We start from the raw sequence: 16,366 nt of genomic DNA on the forward strand, positions 1-16,366 counted from the left end.
TGGGAACAGTATACCAGCTAGTGTTTTCTTTTTAAATGTCAATCTTAAAGAGATGTCTTAGAGGCAATTAGCATGAATATCATTGGAAAGTTCTACATGACAAGTGTATTTTGAGACTGCTCGTGTGCATTTGTTGTTGTTGTTGTTGTTTGGGGGAGGGGGTTCCCTAAGACAATACTTTGTAAAAAATGAAAGAAAATTGGAAGATGAAAAGATAATTTTCGATCTAGTAATGGAACAATATTTCAGAAAGACCAAAAGGGAAAAATCCAGATATGTGATTTTTATTTTGAACATAATATGCATAAAATACAACGTTAACTTCTGAAGTTTATGGAAATGAGCATTGAAAGTTAGCCAGTATGACAAAGAAGAAATTGCTTAGACAAAATGATTTTTTTTTTTTAAGTTGGCTTGCCATATACTCCAGCCATCTTGCACTACAGGCCTCATACCTGTAAATCAAATGGAACGTCCCTGACCGCTTCACAAAATCGTACCAAAGATACTAAAATAAACGAAGAAAAAGATAATAAAAAATAAAAAATGCAGTTTGGCAAAAAACTGAATATCTGCAGATATCAAGCATGAATTCCTCAACAAACTTCATTTTGGTCAGAAGATGAAAGCTTCTCTCATGGAATCTGAAGGGACTATGTTTGATTGGGTGCATGTGTAATAAAAATAGGTGATATTTTGAGTGAAAAGAACATAACAATGGATCGATATTATAAAATTAATTCCAATCTACAAGCTAGGAATGAACATCTAGAGTGTTCTCTGTGAAAGTATCTTGTAGGTTAATGAATGATTCGAACGGAAATCATTATAGACCATCAATTTCAAACTTACAAAGAATTTTTGTCTGGATATAATGGCATAAAACTCACAAGTAAATGCATAATACAGATCAAATCCAGATTGCAGGTCGGACATGCTTGGACATGACCACTGTTGAAGAAACCGGTAACCTCGATGAGAGAAAATGCGATCAAGTGTCTCTGTCAAGTCTGTTGACAAGCACGAGCATGCTCCTTGGTGTATAACGGCTAAACCTGCAACTTTTCTTCGCCCTCGACATATTGAGACGCATTCCATTTCACTCTCCACGTTTGACTTCGACAGGTTCTGAAAAGGACTGTAGTCTTGCAAGGGGGGTGGTTTCACAAAGCATCCAAGAAAACCTGGTTCTGAGAGAAAACAATGCATACCGTATGATGAAGTTTCTGATAGATGAAGAATAAACCATGTTCTTAGAATATCGATTAATTATCATAACATTCTGTTTTCATTAACCAGGTAATATAGTTGTTACGGCATTCACTCCATCATAAGCTAATCAATCAAACAAGCAAACGGAAAGCTGCGTTTGCCTTCTTGTGTTTCTCATCAAATAAATGCATAATTTTGAAAATTAAAAAAAAAATCATTTCTGATGCTGTATTGTGGGAGGACTTACGCACGTTTCGGAGGGTGATCTGATGTTGGTAACGAATATGGGTTTCATGTTGCATGATGCGCAAACACATTTTTCATTCTTTAAATCTATGAGCAAGTGAAACAATTTTTAAAATCTTTGCTTCACACAGGCAGTGTAAGATCCATAATGTATTTGAATAGCAATATTTCTTCACCTCGGCATTTCAGCTTCACGGCACTGTTAGAAGGGCATTTTGCACTTGTCCACGAACAGTCTATTAAATTTCGCGAATCTGTGGAATGAAATTTTAGCAAATAACCAAATAGACATTAACCATTTCTAATCATCATTAAGAAGTATTCTATCCTTTTAACCTGCTTAAATCTATAAGTGATTTCAGTGTATTTTCACATTCCTAAACATATGAAAATGAATATAATTTCAGTCCATTTCAGATTCAAATGAGATCGTGATTTATGTTGTTTTGCTGTTATTGCAGGTCATCAAAATAATGTATGATTATTGTTTGCAAATGTGTACCTTGCGCCCTTTATCAATGGTGTTGTAACAGTGTATAGTATTTTGCCTTGTACTTACTTGCCTACGGGAAGGTAGTAACCGTTAAATGTTCACATGCTTTCATTTCAAATCAACAGAAATAAAGTAGGTTATATGTTAAATGCCAAACTTCATTTCTTTTAACTATGATTCAAGGTTGCTATTCGAAGTACGATTACAATAATATCTCACACAGTTTGCAAAACTCTGAAAACCTACGAAATTGAAATACATACGTACGATCGAATACTGGAAATCTGGATAATATAAGCATGTCCAAAGGAATCGATTTGTAAATGATATGAAGAGATTGGATGCAAAAATTGATAAATGCCATTTCCAAGGTTTTAAAGTTTAATGCCATTAAATAGAGAAAAAATATATATTTTTTTTTTTGATGACAGTGCACTCGTCTTTCCTGAGGACTATGATATTTTAAAGTGGAACGCTTGTTACGACTATCAACTATTGTTAGAATCGGGTGATCATTTCATGAACCGTTTTTTTTTTTTGGGGGGGGGGAGGGAACTTACAAATATATTTTGTTGGCTACTGCTCACAATATAATAGATGAATTAATGATAATTTACCTATTTTGTAGTTAGGACAACCCCAAAAATTCAAATATGAAAAAGCAAAATCAATTTTTGAATTCTACTACAACAAAACCCGCAACTAAAACGGTCAATGTTGTCGATGCTGTAATTCATTTTTTTTAATATGAAATGAAGTGTAGGATGTTGCTTGCGAACAAGCCCTAAATAAATACATCGGATGCTGACCTGAGTTGTTGCCTACAACATAATACTAAAACCATAGAACCATAATTAAAATGCTGTTTTGCTACTTTGCGTAATTTGAAGTGATCACGAAGGTATGTTTTCACATTTTTTATATATTTGTTTGTTTTTGTTTTTTCATTTTGAGTCCTCCGTAGAATCGAGGTGTGCGACTTTTTGTTGGTTTTGTGATGCACGGTCGCATGATATTGCATTTCTTACACACATTTGCTATACACTGTAAACCCAATCGACACGGATTATACGCAAATTTTGATACCAATACTGTGTGAACATTTCCAATAAAAATGCAGGGACCACTAACAGTCAAATAAAAAAAACAGGGGTAAGTAAAAACAACTAAAAAAAAACTGAAATTACCTTGAGGACAACTACTTTTGGCACTGATCCATTTCGCTTCGTTGCTGCGTTGCTGCGTTGAAAAAGAAACATTCTGAGAAGCAGGGAAGCCGAGTTCTCTGCAGGTCGAATCAGCAATCTGTTTCGAAAATCCATCACTGCAGACAAAGCTGTCTGGGGCTGATCCCAAAACTGCGAAGCCCTCGAGAGGAGAATGTCCCCCGATGAGCTTCACAGCAGGTTCATCTAATGTATATTCGAACAAATTAATTCTTTATTCATGAGCGTGTGAATGGCATTGACGTCAGGTCTTTTAAAAGACACAGATCATCTGCCCAAAATCATTTACTACTCAACCAGTCATCAACCAGTCATACGTCGACGATAGTAAATAATCCCAAGGAAGAGCTTAAGAAGTAGCTATCACATAATAACAAGGAATGGATGATTCGAAGCTATTGCATATCGCATCATTCTGAATTCAGATTCAGATTTTATTCCGTTTGTTGTATTGAACATCTTTCAAACGAAATACAGCCACGTTTACATTTATCAAAAACAATGAGATGTATATTCAGCACATTCAAACAAGCGAAAGTAATCATGCAATCATCTGATAGCAAAATGGAAACGTTTCAGAGATGTCGATTTGAGCAATCTAAAGCTAAACCTGCAACTTTTCTAAATCTAAAGAGAAATAACCGGAGATCTAATTGGTTCATGGCAGATTAATTGGTGGGATTGGAATGCGGGAGACACTCGGAGAAATGGTTTGGAGAGATTACAGCCAGTATATTTGCACTATTGTTTGCATGCATATGATTTTATATGTTTAACTCCGCACAATTATAACTGTTAGCAATATTTAACCATCATCACTTCATAAGACCTGTATGTAATTTTTGAAGTTTCGATATTCTGAGATGAATAAATCATTTTTGTTTTTGTTTACACGTATATCACATTCGTTCAGTATGCGTTCATGAACTATTCTTTCATGTTTTATGTTTTAGAGTATGCTTTTCATTGCGTTACTCATATAGGGGCCTAGATCACACATACATAATATATCATAAGGCTGTCACGAAGTGTGTTGATAGATAAAACAGTTTTATTTGTGTTTTTATATATTTTATATATATTTTTATATCTCTTAACAGACAGGGATGATATGAGACCATGCATTACAAAACCAACACAAAGTCGCACCCCTTGATTTTACATAAAGATTCAGAAAATGTGAGACCGGTCAACCAAGTCAATCTTGAGTTTTTCATGTTTTCCTAAAAAGCTATCTTTCTTCTACATTATTCCTGAAAATCCGTTGAACACTCTTCACTCTCAACTCTAATAACCTTTGGAAAGATAATGCTGCTGCTTTGAAAGTTGGCATAATTCATGTACAGAATGTGCTAATAGAGCATGCCTAATTTCAGCTTAATTTGATAATCTCTTCATTGTTGTTGCACCGGTGGTTTACATTGCATTTTTGTCCCAATTATCGCACAGCTAGCATGGTTTTAGTGAAGATTAAAGGGATAGTGCAGTATTGGTGGAGATGAGAATTGGGCTTTTAACTTTTTGTGAGATACCAAGAAAACACTTATGAAATAGTACAGAGCATACCATTTTAAGAGGAATTCAAAGTTTATTTGATGAAAATCAGGTTTGGAATGGCTGAAACATCCAAAAACAAAGTAAAACAAAGCGTTCGTAATAAAATGTGGGTCCCACACTTTATTGAATCACTCTGTTTTGGATATCTCAGCCATTTCAAAACCAATTTTCATCAAATAAACGTTGAATTCCTCATGGAATTACATGCTCTTTCATATTTCATAAGAGGTTTCTCATTATCTCAACAAAAATGTCACAAACCTGAACGTAGGTCTCAACCAAAACTATACATTACCTTTAAGCACTTGGTTAGACCCTGTTCATTAGAGCCTCTTTTCTCAGTTCTCACTTTTCCAGAGTGTGGGCTTTCTTTCATATATTTAAATAGGTTAGGAGAGTCCATTTGAATTGAGTTATATATCATCTCAAAGCTTAGAGTCTGCTTTTTCATAATATGTCCTTGACTACAAATCCATCATTGGGGACCTTTGCTGGTTTTATGATGCAGGGTCACATATGACTATGATTTGCACTATTTTTTTGTTGGTATTTTTTGTGTATTTCATTTTTTTTTTTGTATCTCAAGGATAGCAAGGCTGAAGACGATCGTCATGATAAAGATAAGGCAATGATGTTACTTTCCAAAAAAAGAAAAAATAATAATGTGAATATTCATAATTATATATATTCGAACTGCATGTATTTCATTGATACCGAGGAGATGTTGAAAAGGTACAGCCGACTAGATACCTGTTTTAGACGGTCTTTGATTAATCTTGTAGCAATAATAGCATGTTATCTTTGATATAAACGGAAGTTCTACTTCCTTCAAGCGTCCACCTTAACACACCGTATAATCAACTATATTACATCCAATTTAGCTCATATTTAAAAATGCACCGCTTTCTAAAACTTTTTTTTCCTAATTTCGTGAAATATCCGGGTTTTTTTTTTCTGAAATACCAAATCCGGAATCAGAAGCGGACATGAAACCAATTAAGCAATTTCGAATATGTGTGACACAATGATCGGAACTATTTTTAGTATGATACATCTTGATATACGTGAACGGATTTATCGGAAGAACTTGACCATGCAAGAATAATCCACAAGGGTAACTCATGCTACATAAAAAGTCAGGTTTTGTTTTGGTTTAAAGATTATTTGCTAAAAAAATTCTTTACTGTTAATCTCATGAATAACAATGATTTCATATGTAGTATACTTTTGATATCTTTGTTAGGATCCTCCACTATGAAATGATATAAAATCTTCCCGATTCATTAGTGTAGTCATTCTCCATCAAATCAATTTGCATTTTCGTTTAACATTGTACCCTATTGTCTTTGGAAATCAGTCTTTAACTTGATCCATCTTGTCAATAAGAAATGAATTAAAGATAATGAAATTATGTTATTTTACTACGAAATATTTCTAATAACAAACAAACATATTCGTCACATCGAGGAGATTCAAGAGATGGGAGTTCCAACTGGCTATAATTATTCAAATATTTTATTTTCTCAGTTTTGTATGGATAAAAAAAGATAGTTACAGGTGCATTTGTTTTGTAACTTCCATGATGAGGATTCATTTATTAATGTTATTTTATTCATAACATCTTTTAACGGGAACATTCCGTTCAGATCTGCTGATATCCAGCAAACCTGCTTTTCAAGGAAAGTATCAATGTGATAAGGAGGCACGTTCTCAATAACTTCTAAAATAGTTTACAGTTGGTTTTATTTTCTAATCATTAATCAATCATTAACAAAAGGCCTATTACCTGATATTTTGTAATAAAGCAGCGAAATAGGCGAAGAACCTCCAACTTACACGTACACATTTAGCTTTAATCCTTAGTATCATCTCATTCTGACTGACATGTACACATACATACTCTCATACAAAGTCGTTGAGGTGCTGTTCTCATTTCTAAGCCACACACTCAAACACATACCTTAGTAGACATAGGCCTACATTCATATACAATATTAGATGTTGCAATTTTACGTTTTCCTTCTTTGCCTTTTCCTTCAAGATATAAATGAAAGGAAATGTACAAGAAATGTAACAGTAGATGCTAACATTTGTACAGTTATTGTTGGAGCTGTCATTAAATCCAAACTCTGGGTATGACTGACCTCTCCTATATTGCTATTTTCCCTCTTGCTATCAATTTTATTTGCAGTATGTCATTTTGCTATTTTTCTTTATCAGCAACACTCATCACCGGTCTGTCATGATATTTGCTATAATTTCCACACAATATCCCATATACTCACTAGTACTGTCACGCTTGATATTATGTAGGCCTATGTTGTTGTTTTTTAATCACTCTATCTGCAGGAAAAATACTTCAAAAATTAAACCGAAGCAAACCGAAGTTAGACAATTCCTGTATTTCTACAATGTCAATCAACCATTCTTATGACAGGCTAGGATTTCGAGTTGATAATCATACTGTATACAAGAATATAGTATAGCTACCGAGTTAACGGAATTGTAACGTAATTAATAAAACGATATTAATATCAAATTGACTATGTGTTGTACATAATATAACAACGAACAGTTACCTCTTAAACAGGACGCGGTAACGCGGACTCTGACAGGGTATATATATCTGCGGGCCAGATATATATAGCTGGAGTCTCAGTTTTTGGCCAAGTGAAAAGACAGGTGAAGATCTGGTGTTATTCGAAATTACAACTTCATATTTCACGGTAGATAGCTCATCCTCTACGATTACTTCCACGTGCTGATTGTTGGTAGATTGCAACCACAAAACGATTCTTCCAGCAGCTAGTATTTCCCACCTGTCGATAAAAACACTAATCCCGTCCTTTGCTGTCATGTAAATGATACCTGCATCCGCCGAACAGTCCAAAGTGTGACCTGTGATAAGTTATGAAAGACAAATAAGAATTTGAAAAACTGACTGATCAGTTACTTCACCTCAATGAAAAATGCAATATTAAACAAAGACACTTATTGTAGAAGAATATTCTGCCCCTCACCCCTACTTCATTTGCTCAGAACCAAATGAGCGGGAGCCACTAGTCCAAAATATAGTTATCCCTTTGGAAACACCAAAGAATTATTTGAACTTTTCATGAACCTTGAGTTTTTACAGGTCTGTTTGTTATCAAGAATTCACGTTTTCATGTGTGAAAAAAATTGCAAATGAGGGACCTATGGCCGTAAAAGGTCTGTGATTAAGAAAAAGAAGGAATAATCCTTCCAAGAGAATCGTTCGGAGTGCAAAAGCAAACTAACGCAATAAACCAATCTGAAAAGGTGTCAACCTCAAAGAATACTTACTTATCAATTCGAATGAATATTGTTGAGGGAAAGAGAACAGGATTATCACAAATATCCAATTATTCAGACTGGAAGCCATGGCTTTATCCAAAGTCAGAATTTAGTCTGTTCATCAATTGGCGTGGAATGAGCAGAATGTATATATACAGAATCAACCAGCACAATCTTTGGCATTTGCCAGAGTTGCGTAGTTTGTCCGAAGAGTGTAACTTAATCACGTCAAGCGTGCATGCCATGAACAAACACAGCTGTGACAATCTGTCGGCCACTCCCTGGTGATGGTCTGCGCGTCACGATGCGCATGAAATATTCCTTATTTTGTCCTGTGTCACGCGAATTGATATGATGACCGATCATCGCTGCCCTTCTTGCTGCGAGAAATAAAAGTGAAACTTCACTCCGTGCTCTATATTGAGTTGTATACACCTACTCAACGAGGACGAATAAAGCAGTGAATGTCCCGTAGACTTGAGACAAAAGATTGGAAGGTTATGCAGAACCAAGATTAATGTCGCCTAAAACGTGTCGCATTGGTTTGCATCTTCATCTTTGATGACTTTCCATTGTAGTATTCAAATTGAATGGACAAGAAAGTTAAATCACGCAACAAACTAGTCTATAGGCATAGGATTGCAATTATTTTAATAGCTACAATGACATCTCAAAGGGTTAGACAGTGTTACCACGCCATTTAATTATGCACATTTTATATTATATATATACATATATATATATATATATACATATATATATATATATATATACAATATTTACCCACACACCAAAGAACAAAAAGAAGAAATAAATATTTTTCCACTTCATTTCTTCATAGGAGATATTGATAAAAATGATAATGATAAAAAAAGACATTCAACACGATGGGAGACATGAATGACATGGTAAAAATAAGTTCTTATTCCCTAGTATTTCGTTATAACCTCAAACAAAAACGCAGAAAAAAAGTAGGAAACTATGGGGGGGGGGGGGGTAAGAAGTTTATGTTAATTATAACTTCAGATGACGCAGGAAGTAAAGCCATAAAGGTGATGACAGAATTTCTTTATTTCATTCTTTTTATCTAGGAATATAAGAATTCATGAGACAAATTCAAGAACCGAATAATATTTTCCAGGTTTTCAGATTTGAAATAACGGTTCAAAGTTCTACCATTTCTGTTAATATTGCTCCTTCTTGACAAAAGATAATTCGTTCTCTTCCATTGTAATTAGTCTTTCCTTATCTTTTGGGACTATTATAGACATTATGGAGATCAATTTTTTTTGCATGTTAATTCAGGTTTCTTACTGGGTTAAATTTGTCTATTGTTTTCATGGAAGAGTATTTACGCAAGAATTATAACTTGCTCATTTTTTGCAATTATTACCTTCGTGCCTTTGAAGGGAGTTAACAACTGTGTTCACTCATGCATACAACTTCCTTCTTTAATATTCACCTGCCAAGTTGATAGTCAATACCTTTAGTACTGTTGCGGGAAAATGTGTTGTTAGCATTGACTACTGGGGTTTTTCAGGATGTATAGGTCGAGCAGGAATTATACTCCCAATAGACAGGCAGATTTTCCGCAATGGAAGAGAGTAGGACCTAAGTTAATCATAAGGTGCAGATACATTCACGCAATTCACCATCACGATGACAGAGGTACAACATGAAGTTCAATTGGAAGAGCCTATTTCCGGGCAAAGTGCTAGATTATTGGCAGATACTTCTCGTTGACACACATGATCGACATGAGTTGTTACAGGACTTGTCTAAATGCACGACATAAACACTCTGTCCCTAGATGAAAGCAGTCCCAGATGCAAGAACTAATTCTCAAATGTCCATTGCTTTGTCAGAGCAACCGATATTTATACCTCAATGCCTAATGTATTTCTTTAAACTTGCAAAAGTATTCGGGTGATTCAAATTATATGGAAGCTATGAGAAACATAAAATATTTGGGCGCATACCTTGATATAGGGTAAAACATAGAATTCTTCAGTGGACTATACAAAACATAGAATTCAAAACGATTTAATTTGAGGAATGGTCAGAATTTACGGAATGTGCAAGGAATGTGTACTTTATCAGAGATTCAGGCTAGAGCGGAAATCCATTTGTTTTGGAATGTGCCCTGCTCGGTACTTTATGAGGTAGAGTTATGCCAGAAATCCTAATGTTTTGGGACAAAGGCCGGAAAGAGGAGAAACCCTGGAAAGTGTCAACATGGAGGGGTGTGTTTAGCACGTGTGGAATGTAATAACATTCGCTGTGGAGGGCAAGTGGATTTCATATGCTACAAGGCACAATTGTTCTGCATAATCAGTGTTTTTTTACTTATCCACATTCGTTACAGTTTCTTTTATCATTGATTTTTAGTCAAATATTTCCTGAGAAAAATTATCTTGAAAAAGTATGGGTTTTGTTTGTTTGTTTGTTTGTTTTTGTGAGTTTTTTTTTTTTTTTTTGCTGAATGTCTAATATATATATATATATATACACTGTATATATATTGTTATGGATACATGTGCATTGTATTATCATTTCTGGGCACTTTATCGTTCCGCGGAGGAATATGTAAATAAAGGAGTTCGACAAGATGACCGAGATCGACCAAACACCTCGTTTGAGAGTCTGGGTATTTTGGTGGTTATGATGGTTCGTTAGGCCAAAGTTAACCTCCCGTAACAATTGGGGGCACGTCACGAGAGTTCGGCAGGGTTTCTGCGGACTTAGGTGATTTGGTCGGGTTTGATATGATCCCAGTAGTGTTTTTTCTTTCTCGCTGGGCCGATGAATTACGGTGAGTAGCGTGTGTAGCACTCTATGCTATGTCATGGACATGGGCGATCGCGATACAGTTTACGTCGCGCAACTACGTATGTCGTTTGCATCGTGATTGTTACAGTGTACTGTATGTGAAGGTGTTACGATTTGAGAAAGCATGGTGCGTTTACGGCGTAGTGTGTGTACGTGTGTGTATGCACGGAGATGGACGCGGAGTGATATGGTATACATTTTGATGTAAATCGGTCGTCTTTCTGTGTCTGCGTGAGGGAAACTCACGTTTGTATTTCTTTCGGGATCGAAAGGGTTAATTTGGCACGTGCGTAGTGTTGAGGATGGTTTAACCTGGGTATACGCTGCGTGTGTTTAGTGTCTGCGTGGAAACGTTGGTCAAACGTTGGTCGTTGGTCCCGTACGTGGTGGTTCGTGTGTGGTTCTGCATACGGGTTATTCTACGGCGGTTCGTATGTGGTTAAGCATACGGGTTATTCCACGACGGTTTGTACAGCTGTATGTGAGTAGCATACAGGTGATTTCACGGTGGTTCGTGTGTGGTTTAGCACACGGGTTATTCCACGGTGGTTTGTATGTGGTTTAGCATACAGGTATTTCACGGTGGTTCGTGTGTGGTATAGCACACGGGTTATTCCACGGTGGTTTGTGTGTGGTTTAGCACACGGGTTATATCCAAGTCGGTTCGTATGTGGTGTAGCATACGCGTTATTCCCAGTCGGGTCGTGTGTGGTATAGCATACGGGTTATTGTTTATAGTGCGACTGGTTTTCTTCAATTGAAAAGGGTTTTTTTTTCAGCTGGCTGGCTGGTGAGAAGTCAGGTTTTCTTGTTGCACTATTAATTGTACATTACTGGTGCATAATGGAGAAAGATCAAGATTTTTCCATTGAGAAGTTTGTGGATTCACCCACAGTTGAGGAATTGCTAACCTTGAAAAAGGTTGATTTGTTGCGTGTTGCAGAAAACTACAAGGTTCCTGCTGTGAAGAGCACAATGAAAAAGTCAGAGATTACACAGCACACAATCAAATTTCTTGTAGATGAAGAAGTATTTCCCCTCCAGGCATTGCGTAGCATATCAGGTAGTCCCCCTGGTGATGTGCAAGGGAGTGTAGAAGTACGTCTGAAAGAGCTTGAACTTGAGAAAGCGAGAATTGAGTTAGAGAGAGAGAGGGTTTCTCTTGAAAGGGCTCGTCAAGTCGGTGAGAGAGAGTATGGTGTAAGCGTCAGTGGTGGGCATTTTGATATCGCCAAAAATGTCGGAAAGTGAAAACTTTGTTGGTAGCTAGTACAGTGGCTGATGAGTATGCTTTGTCCCATAGTCATGGAAACAGGTATGTAGGAAGCAAATATGCAGCTCCTAATCGTCTAAATGTTGGCAAGACAAATTCTAGCAGTAAGACAGAGGTGAAAGCTGGTCTAGTGGTGGAAATGAGACTGACAAGAAAGGCAGGAACACTGAGAAGCCTATTGTGTGTTTCCATTGTAGACAACCAGGGCATGTGAAGTCTAATTGTCCCATTCTGACAAGAAAAAACAGGAAAAAGACAAAGAAAAGAAGTCTCATCCCAATGGATTGGTGAGTCGTTCAGTGGAATCGGCAGGTGATTGGTGTGAACAAGTTCAGAGTGTGATTAAGTCAGCTGATCAAGACAAGATTAAGTCTCAGTATGAACCATTCACTTCTGTAGGCTATGTGTCATTGGTAGGGTGTGATGAAGCCAGAAGAGTTACCATTCTGCGAGATACTGGTGCATCCCAGTCATTGATTCTTGACAGTGTCCTTCCTTTTGGGCAAACGTCGTCCACAGGCACAAGTGTACTGTTACAAGGAGTAGAAGGAGGTTACGTTGAGGCTCCTCTTCACACAGTCGATTTGCAGTCAGGCCTAGTTTCAGGAAGGGTGAGCCTTGGTGTTAGGAAGTCACTTCCTATGGATGGTGTAGCATTGATATTAGGCAATGATCTTGCAGGAGACAAAGTGACTATTCCAGTGGTCAGTGCAGTCCCTTTGGATAAAGAAGGAAATGAGACAGCTGCATTGGTTCAGGAATTCCCTGAAGTTTTCCCAGCTTGTGTAGTCACACGTTCCATGTCTAGAAAATCAGAAAAGTCTGAATTGAAGGCTAGTCCAGAGGATATCAGTCTAGAAGGGAGTTTCTTCTGTCGGTTAGATGATGTAGAAGCAAGTAGAACCGCAGCATCAAAATCACATCAGATAGTGGATGAGTCTCGGCCTGTAGATGAAACTGAGATTTGGTTGAACAAGAGCTCTTTGATTGACGCACAGAAGAAATGATCCACAGTTGGTAGCGTTGTGTGATAGTGCTCTTGCTGAAGAACAAGCATTGAGTGAAAGACTTGCTACTATAAGAAAGGAGATGTGTTGATGAGGAAGTGGATGCCAGTTGACTCTTCCAGTGATGAAGAATGGCGAGAAGTTCACCAAATTGTCATCCCAACAGTATTTCGTAAACACATTTTGAGTGTGTCGCATGAGTCAGCTCTTGGTGGTCATCTTGGAGTCAATAAGACGGTTGACAAGATTTTGAAACATTTCTTTTGGCCTGGCTTGAGACGGGATGTTTCAGATTTCTGTAGGACTTGCCATGTTTGTCAAGTGGTGGGAAAAACCTAATCAGAAGATTCCTCCTGCTCCCCTGAAGCCCATACCAGCATTTGATGAGCCGTTTAGCACAGTTATCATAGACTGCGTTGGTCCTTTGCCAAAGACAAAGGCTGGACATGAGTACTTGCTCACTATGATGTGCGCTTCTACGAGATTTCCAGAAGCTGTGCCACTTCGGCGTATCACTGCACAGAACGTTAGCAAGGCGTTAGTGAAGTTCTTTGCAACGGTTGGCTTGCCAAAGGTGGTGCAATCAGACCAGGGTTCCAACTTCACTTCAAAGATATTTCAGCAAGTGATGCGTGAGTTGGGTATCAAATGTGTAACCTCGAGTGCCTATCATCCACAGAGTCAAGGCGCTCTGGAGCGTTTTCATCAGACGCTGAAGAACATGATGAGAACATACTGCCTTGAGGTCGAGAAGGACTGGGATGAAGGCTTGCCGTTGTTGCTTTTCTCGGTGCAAGAGTCTGTGCAAGAGTCCTTAGGATTTAGTCCCTTTGAGTTAGTGTTTGTACACGAGGTTCGTGGTCCATTGAAGGTCTTGAGAGAGAAGCTGTTGGGTGAGGATGAGTCACCCGGTTTGTTGAATTACGTGACCACGTTCCGTGGTAGGCTCAGTCGTGCACGTGAATTTGCAGCTGGACATTTGAGAAACAGTCAAAAGAACATGAAACGGTTGTTTGATAAGAGGTCCAGGGAAAGGATGTTCAGTCCCGGTGAAAAGGTATTGATACTGCTGCCCATTCCTGGTAATCCTCTGTGTGCTCGCTTCTCTGGTCCCTATGTCGTGGAGGAGAGATTGAGTGATGTGAATTACATCATTCAGACGCCAGACAGGAAGAAAAAGAAACGGTTGTGTCACATCAACATGTTGAAGAAGTATGTTGAGAGAAGTGCAGGTGAAAGTGCGAAGCCAGTCATGTATGTGGTAGGAGCAGTCCAAGATGTCCCCGTTCCAAAGACGAGGAAGGAGCTGATGAGATTCATCGGCATGGCCGGATACTACCGTCGCTTCTGCCATAACTTCTCGGATGTTTTGGCACCCTTGACTGATCTCCTGCGGAAGAACGTGAAGTTCCAGTGGTCAGCCGCATGCCAGTCTGCGTTTGACCAAGTGAAGGCAATCCTGTCGAGTGGTCCTGTGTTGGCAGCGCCGGACTTCACAAAAGGCTTCAGCCTAGCTGTCGATGCCAGCGATGTCGGAGCAGGCGCCGTGCTGATGCAAGCTGATGACGATGGAGTGGACAGACCAGTCTGCTACTTCTCAAAGAAATTCAACGCGCACCAGCGGAGGTATTCTACCGTTGAGAAGGAGACCCTAGCGTTAATTCTTTCGCTCAGCCATTTTGATGTCTACGTGGGCAGCACAACTCAACCCGTTGTTGTGTGGACTGATCACAACCCACTGACATTCGTCAACAGAATGAGAAACAAAAACCAGAGACTGATGCGATGGAGTTTAATCCTACAGGAGTATAACCTTGACATTAGGCACATTCGCGGAAAGGAAAACATTGTCGCGGACACACTCTCCCGTGCTTAATTGAGACATCTCGATATTTTGTCTTGTTGCCAAATGCAACAATTGTGCAAATGTATTTTATATTTGTAACACTTTAATCAGGTGTAATTTGTTTTGCAAGTACACAGGACAGTGTGTGTACATCATGTATATGTATGTATCTTGCATACACTATAATTGTGATGCCAACAGCATGAATGGCACTTTGAATGTGTAAATAACAACAAGGAAGTATCTTCAGACATGTTTGTGTTAATAAGGAAACACAGCAAGCTATAATTGTGCTTGAGTCACTCTCCAAAAGAAGACATTATGAAGGCTGTTTTAAGTTACGCTAGCCATCAACAGTTGCCAAGAATGTGAGTTGTTGGTAAAATTACTTCAAACAGGTAGTGTTGCTGTTTGTATAGAGAATGTGGTGTATCGAGTAATGTAGATACCGTTCAGGTATTTGAAGTTTCATACTTGTACATGTACAGGTATTGGTTAAATTTGTTGTGGCATATTATATCCTAAGTTTATTGGATGTTGCCTTTTGGATTTAATTAGCATGTATACTGTATTAGGTACAGAAATTATATAGTTATACATGTGCATAGCTTTTGCTCATTGTTATAGTTCAATCATTGCCTTGGCGAAGGTGTCCAGTATTTCACAGTTGATTCAACATACCAACAGGCATGTATCTATTAAAGCGAACTGTGTTATACAGGGATGCATACAGGTATACACACAGGTTATCATCGGGGATATCTCATTCAGGTTCATTTGATGCTTTGTTAGGTAGGTCATACTCTTGATGTTTTGTATGTTGACAGGCAAGTTTTCAGAAACATAATTAGGGTATATGACATTTGTTGATATCTTGACATTTCAATAGATGCTGACACAACGTCTACAGGTATATGCAAGTCACATATCATGGAATATGATGTTTTGGTTTTAGGTTGTAATATGATTACAACAGTTGGATTATATGCAGTTGCTTGTGGAAGAGATGACGTGTTTTATAATCGTTGTACACAGGTTAATCATTTGATAATGACAGTGTAAAAATTGACTTATGTTGCATGTGTGTTCTAACGAGGAAACCACATGATTTTGGTACAAGTGTATTGTTTGTACTGTATGCATGACATGATTTCATAAAGGTTAAGGTGTTGAGAAAGTTAACATTGCAGTATTCAGTGTTGCACAACTGCATGCAATTCCAGTATGCTGTAACTCACAAGCAGCAGTGTAACTCACGAGAGTGTGAGATTGTTACATGTTGAATGGTACTAAAGTCGTACATGTTTTATCACAGGTTGTGATGATGATATAGCCATAGCATACTTTGTTTATGTGTTCTTA

At 37.8% G+C, this 16,366-nt stretch overlaps 1 protein-coding gene and 1 long non-coding RNA gene across 2 annotated transcripts in view; both read right to left on the minus strand.

The window, feature by feature from the left end:
* LOC139734191 (uncharacterized) overlaps positions 1-16,366 on the minus strand; it is a 116,233-nt gene that overhangs the window by 12,437 nt on the left and 87,430 nt on the right. The gene's annotated exons all lie outside the window — the stretch shown is intronic.
* On the minus strand, positions 695-8,292 carry LOC139734131 (uncharacterized). The gene is made up of 5 exons (XR_011711142.1): positions 8,059-8,292; positions 7,314-7,632; positions 3,139-3,363; positions 1,635-1,712; positions 695-1,190 (listed from the first exon to the last, which is right to left on the minus strand). It is a non-coding gene; the product is annotated as an uncharacterized lncRNA (long non-coding RNA).

This window comes from Diadema antillarum, unplaced genomic scaffold, assembly GCF_040938485.1.
Source record: "Diadema antillarum isolate AM-2024a unplaced genomic scaffold, OU_Dant_1.0 seq00000512_RagTag, whole genome shotgun sequence".
NCBI lineage: Eukaryota > Metazoa > Echinodermata > Echinoidea > Diadematoida > Diadematidae > Diadema > Diadema antillarum.